Consider the following 7,030-nt stretch of genomic DNA (forward strand, 5'->3'; position numbering starts at 1 on the left):
GGTGCTCTATACTGTGAGAGTTATTTTAAAGTCAGTCAACACACATTTAAATTCTTACTACATGCCAGAACTTTTGCTGTTATGGGAAGCACTATTCTTTCAAGTGCCTATCCTAGTGTCTTGCATAAGAGTCTCAAAGTACCATGGCACAGTACCCGATGGCCTCCCAAATGTCTCATAAAAAGTCTCAAGCAGCTCCTTCAGCACAATTTCAGCAGTAAAAATGCTTTGCAATTTCCCAAAATCACTCCAGCCCACTCTCCTCTTTTTCAACTTCAAGATTAGCTCATTGTCCATCTGTATTGTATTCCCATTATACATACTTTTGGGAAAACTATAAGGTGTGTCCATTCAGATGCGTATTGAAATCTGGGCAACAGACATTCTTCATCCATCTGGTATTTCCTGTGTATATGGACAGGCTAAGCTCTTTTGAGTGATCTCTTTTCAGGGCTGCAATGGGTTTGGACTTGATGCCGACAATACAATGTCATTCACAAAAATAAGAACACCTGGAGGACTATGCCATCCATAAGGAATCTTTCTTGACCTGAACTTTGCCTTGGATCTCTTCCAAAACATATATTTCCCTGTTTTATATTTCATGTTTATTATCAGGTGGTCATTGAATAGTGTTATTTCTGTTGTTACTTTTCTAAGAAATCCTGGATGATTATGATATATGAATATATGATATATAATCATATAGATATGTTGGAAAAGAGCATCTCAATAGATGTTTTCTTCTACCAAGTCAAATGCTTTTTCTTAAGTAACAAACTAAAAGCACTTAATAAGTAAATTCATTTAGGTAGTATTGTCCTTTTTATTACATTGGCATGGTCTAATCATAAACAATCAACATTTCTCAAATTACTTAGAACTATCTTTATTTCTGTAAAAAGCCTTTTATAGTTACACACACACAATTCTTATGTCTTTTGGTAGGTGAAGTCTCAAATATTTTATATATTCTGCAATTATTTAGAATGGAATCACTTTTTCTATCTCTTCCTGCTGGGTTTTATTGTTAATATGCAGAAAGACTTTCATGTTATATGCAGCTATGTTGCTGAAATTATTAAAATTAATTTTAGTGGATTCTTTAGGTCCTCTGTATGGACCATTATATCACACAAACACACATGTGTGTATATATATGTATGTGTGTATACATATGTATGTATGTGTGTATATATGTATATGTGTGTATATCCCTCTTAGTTTGTGCTAAGTCCCTCAAGTTTCTTTTCTAGTCTTCTTGCTATAGCTAGTATTTCTAGTACTACATCAAACAGTATGAATGATAACAAACAGATTTGCTTTTTTTTTTTAACGAGAGGTCATGTGGTATAGTAGATAGATTGCTGGCCTTGGAATGGGAGAAATCAAACTTCACCTCTGTAACTTATTACTTATGTTACTCTGGACAAGTCATTTAATCACCCTGAACCTCAGTTTTCTCATTTGTAAAATGAGGATAATAATAACACTTATCTCACAAGTTCATGAGAATTAAATAAGATAATGCCTACATAGCACTTTGTAAACCCCAATGCACTATGTGAATAACATTTATTATTATAATTGTAATTATTACCTCTGATCTTATTAGAAAGATCTCTGAGGTTTTTCCATTCCATATAATGTTGATTCTTGGTTTTAGGTAAATATCATTTATGATAATATGGAAAAGTTCATTTAGCCCAATGGTTTTTTTTTTCAAGAAGTGGATATTTTATTTTGTCAAAAGCTTTTTCTCCATTTATTGATACAATTACATGATTTCGGGGAAGGGAGTTCCTGCTATTGAACTAACCCTGCATTCCTAGTATAAATTCAATTTGCTTAAAGCCTTCTTTTAAATATATTTCTACAGCCTCTTTGTTAATATTTTATTCAATATTTTTACATTGATATTAGAGACACTGGTTTATACTTTTCTTTCTCAACTTTCTCTCTCCATAGTTTAGGTATCTAAATTATATTTGTGTCATAGAAGGGATGAGGTAGGATCCCTTCTATTTTTTTATTGGAGGCAATTGGGATTAAGTGACTTGCCCAGGGTCACACAGATAGAAAGTGTCTGAGGCCAGATTTGAACTCAGGTCCTCCTGACTCCAGGGCTAGTAATCTATCCACTGCACCACCTGGTTGCCCTTTTTTTCCTATTTCTTCAAACTGTTTATATAATATTGGAATTATTTTTTTTTTGAATGTGTTACACCACATCCATGCTCACTTCCAACTAGTACATGCACTCATAGTTGGGTTCTATGGATAACCCCATGGGTGATGACTTCTAACCCTGTAGCTCACAAGTCCTCATTGTGTGTGCTTCCCATTAACAATAGGTCAGTAGACTCAATTAACTCTTAGAAAAGGTATTTACTTCAATATCATATCATTAACAATAGTTAAAAACAACCCTCCCCCTGAAGAAAAAAATTGGTGTGATATCTCCCACAAATACACAGATTCAGGGTGGGAAAGGAGGCCCAAATATAAAGTATGAAGGTAGTGAGACATACATGTAGGGAATATGTGTGGACAAGACAACTCACAAATCTGAAAGAACAGATCCTTTATGACCCTTTTTATTTCTAGAGAGCTCTCTAGTTATCTCCAGAGAGTTCTTAATACTGGGCATGGTGCCAGGGTCTGTGAATGAGTCATTCCATTGCTCATCTGTGCTTATTCCTTGTAGGGCATGGCTTTTTGGCTGGATAAGTGTCACAATTGGGCTTGCTCTTTACAGGATATGACATGTTTGCTGAATAGATTGATCTGCCGCCAGGCTAGACTATACTGGGCAAGTCACTCAGCTACTGAGTTAGCTCTTCACTAGACACCGCATCTCTGTTGAATGGGTTGATCTGGATTCCCTGGGCCCATGCTTCAATGACCTAAATTCAGACTTAGCCTGATAATACTGAGCTATTTCAGAAGGTATAGAGATCCTAGAATTGGCAGAAACCTCTCCAGTTCTGGTACCTCAGGGCTTGAGCTATGAGGTTTGTCACCTTCTAGACAGTGGGGAGGAAAATAGGAAAAGTAAAGCTTTTCGCCAACTCTTTCTGGTTCAAAGCTGGATTCCCCTGATGAGGGATCTTGGTCTAACTTACGGTGACCATCCATTATATTTTCCAAATTTTTATTGATCTATGAAAATTAGTAGCTGGTGGGCAAATGGTGAGGAAGTCTCTGCTATAAGTACAAGTTCACTGTCTCTTCTGACTTCTTCATATTCAACTGAATTACTCAAAGCCTCAGACTCTTTCAAGGTATTTTGTTATTGTTCAGTCATTTCAGTCATGTCAAACCATTTGGAGTTTTCTTGGCAAAGATACTGGAGTGGTTTGCCATTTCTTTCTTCATTTATATTTGAAAGAACTTCATTCTTATATCTCATTATCTCTACATCTTCCCCTCATGACTGTCAACTTTGCCAAGATCTAAAAAGGATACATTCTTACAGATACTGATACAATTGGTTTTCTAATATGAATTTTACTGATATTTTTACATGAGTTATTTTTTCCATTGTATCTCTCATCCTGCTCCTTCGTAGAATGCCATCCCTTAAGTTAAAGAATAAAAGGAGAGGAAGAAAGAAAAAATTCTTCAGAACTAAGCAATATATTTTAAAATTCTGACATATGTAGTGTTCCATGCCCATGGACCCTCACCTTGCAAAGAAGTGGGGAGTGATATCTTCTAATATATCTTCTTTGGGGCCAAGCTTGGTCACTATTTTGCAGTATTAGGTTTTGATTATTTTGTTATTGTTTTATCTTTTATATTGTAGTTATTGTGTATATTGTTTTTTCTTGTTCTACTTACTTTATTTTTCATTGGTTCATGTCTTCCCATGTTTCTCTGTATTCCTCATATATATCATTTCTCATAGTACAGTAATATATCATTACATTCATGTAACCACAACTTTTGTAGCCATTCCCCTATCAATGAACTTTGTTTAATGTTCTTTACTACCCCAAAAAGTGCTACTGTAAATATTTTGGTGTATGTGGGGCTTTTATTTTTGTTATTGGTCTCCTTGAGGCATATATCTAATAGTACAATCTCTAGTTTGAAGCGTATAGACAGCATAAAAATTTTATTTAAAGTCTTAAGAAGTCTGATCAATACAATGACAAAATATATTTTCAGAGGACCCTTGATGAAGTGTGTTATTCACCTCCTGACAGTGAGTTGATGGACACAAGATGAAGAAATAGACATATATTTTTAGACTATGTGAATGTTTTACTTGACTCTGTTTATTTGTTATAAAACCTAGTAGCAGTAGCACTGGGTCAATGAATATTCACAGTTTAATAACTTTTGGAGAATAGTTCCAAATTGTTTTCCAGAATAGTTGTACTAGTTCACAGTTTTGCCAATAGTACATTAGTGTACTTATTTTCCCACATCCCTCTAGCATTTGTTATTTTCTTTTTTTTGTTATCTTAGCCAGTCTTATGGATGTGAGATGGTAACTAAGATATTTTCATTTTCATTTCTCTAATTATTAGTGACAAAGCGTATTTTCACATACCTATTGAGAGCTTTGATTTCTTCTTCTGAAAACTGCCTATTCTTATTCTTTGACCATTTATTAAGTGGGGAATGACTATTATTCTTGTACATTTGATTTAGTTCCCTATATATTTTACAAATAAGACCTTTGTCAGAAAAACTTGCTAAAAAATCCTTCCCCATTTTCCAGCTTTTCTTCTAATTTTAGTTGTATTGTTTTTGTTTGAGCAAAACCTTTTAAATTTTATGTAATCAGAATTATTCATTTTACCTCCTATGATTCTCTATATCTCTTGTCTGGTCAGAAACTCTTCCCCTATTTATGTCAGGTAATTTCTTTCATGCTCCACTAATTTACTTGGTGATATTACCCTTTATGTGTAAATCATGAACCCATTTTGAGCTTATCTTGGTATATAGCATGAAATGTTGGTCTAGGCCTAATTTCTGCCAGACTGCTTTCCAGTTTTTTCAACAGTTTTTTGTCAAATATTGAGTTCTTGTGTCAATAGCCGAGATCTTTGAGTTAATCAAACATTATGTTATTGTGTTCGTCTGCTTCTGTATACTATGTACCTAACCTGTTCCACTGATCAGCCTCTCTAGTACCAAAATTTTTCTTTTGATGATCACAGTTTTGTAGTATAGTTTTGAGATCTGGTACTTCTAGGTCTCCTTCTTTCCCATTAAACAAAAAAAGTAATTCCTTTGATATTCTTGAACTTTTGTTCCTCCAGATGAATTTTATTATTTTTTCCAGCTTCATAATGAATGAGTAAATTAGTTTAGGTAGTATTGTCATTTTTATTATATTAGTTTGGCCTACCCATAAGAAATTACTATTTTTCCAGTTATTTGGATCTATTGTTATTTGTGTAAAGAGTATTTTGTAATTATGTTCAAAGAGTTCTGGTGTGTTTCTTGGCAGGTAGACACCCAAGTATTTTATCCTGTCTGTGATTATTTTAAATGGAACTTATCTTTCTATTTCTTCCTGCTTCTTTTTTTTGGTGATATACAGAAATGCTAATAATTTGTGTGGGTTTATTTTCTAGCCTGCAACTTTGCTGAAGTTATTAATTGTTTTGATTAGGTTTTTAGTTGCCTCTCTAAGATTATTTAAATAAACCATCATATCACCTGCAAAAAAAAAAATGATAGTTTTGTTTTTGCATTACCTATGCTTATTCCTTCAATATCTTTTTCTTATTTGCTATAGCTAGCATTTCTAGTACAATATTGAATAGTAATAATGACAGTAGACCTCTTTGCTTCACCCCGATCTTATTGGAAAGGTTTCTAGCTTATTTTCACTCGTTGAACCAATTCAGATGAGAGTAAGGTTCAAGTGCTGTCTATCTTGCTCCCTCCCATCCCTCCGTTGTATACATTCTTCCTTGTGTGACCTGTATATGAGATAATTTTCCCCATTCTTCCTCTCCCTTCCCACCTAATCCATCTAACTCTTCTGCACACTTTCATTCTCCTTTTGAGATCATCAAAACAGAATCACACCTGAGCGTTCTGTCTAATTAGATTCCCTGTAAGATCTCTGGGGATAATAAAGTTCTGAGTTTTGTGTGTCATCTCCCCATATATGAATGTAAATAGTTTAATCTTTTTTTTTCTTAGTGCATTATGATTCTCACTCATGTTTACCTTTTTATGGTTGAGTCCTACATTGAGTCAAATTTTCTATTCATTTCTGGTCTTATCATCAGAAATGCTTGAAAGTCCTCTATTCCATTAAATATCCATTTTACCTCCTGTAGGATTATACTCAGTTTTGCTGGGTAGGTTATTCTTGGTTGTAATACTAGATCCTTTGTGTTCCAAAATGTCATATTCCAAGCCCTCCATTCCTTTATGTTGGTGGTTACTAAATCTTGTATTCCTGATTGAGGCTCAATAGTATTTTAATTACTTCTTTCAGGCTGACTTCAGTATCTTCTCCTTGACCTGGAAGTTCTGGATTTTGGCTGCAATATTCTTGGGAGTTTCCATTTTGGGATTTCTTTCAGGAGATGATTGATGGATTCTTCAGATTTCTACTTTGTCCTCTGGTTCTAAGATATCTAGGCAGTTTTCCTTTCTCTTGAGTGAATTCATGGGAGTTGATAAGATCATTAAGCAAAGTAGGATAGAGGGAGAAGAGAAGAGAAGAGGACCCAGCTCAGAACTTTGTGGGACATCTACTATTACTGAGTATGATCTGGACAAAGATCCAGCAAAGGAAATGAAGAATTCTCTTACATAAGCAAGAGAAGACCCAGGACTGAATAGTATCACAGAAACCTAGAAGGAAGACACTATCAAGTAGAAAATTGTGTCAAAGGCTACAGAGAGTTCAAGAAAGATGAGGTTTTAGAAAAGGTCATTAGATTTGGCAATGTAAAAATCATTGATAACTTTGGAAAGAGTAATTTCAGTTCAATGACAAAGTCAGAAATCAAATTAACTTAACTTTTACTCAAGTTAAGAGAGTGGG

This window comes from Vombatus ursinus, unplaced genomic scaffold, assembly GCF_900497805.2.
Source record: "Vombatus ursinus unplaced genomic scaffold, bare-nosed wombat genome assembly UNPS02014801.1, whole genome shotgun sequence".
Taxonomy (NCBI): Eukaryota; Metazoa; Chordata; class Mammalia; order Diprotodontia; family Vombatidae; genus Vombatus; species Vombatus ursinus.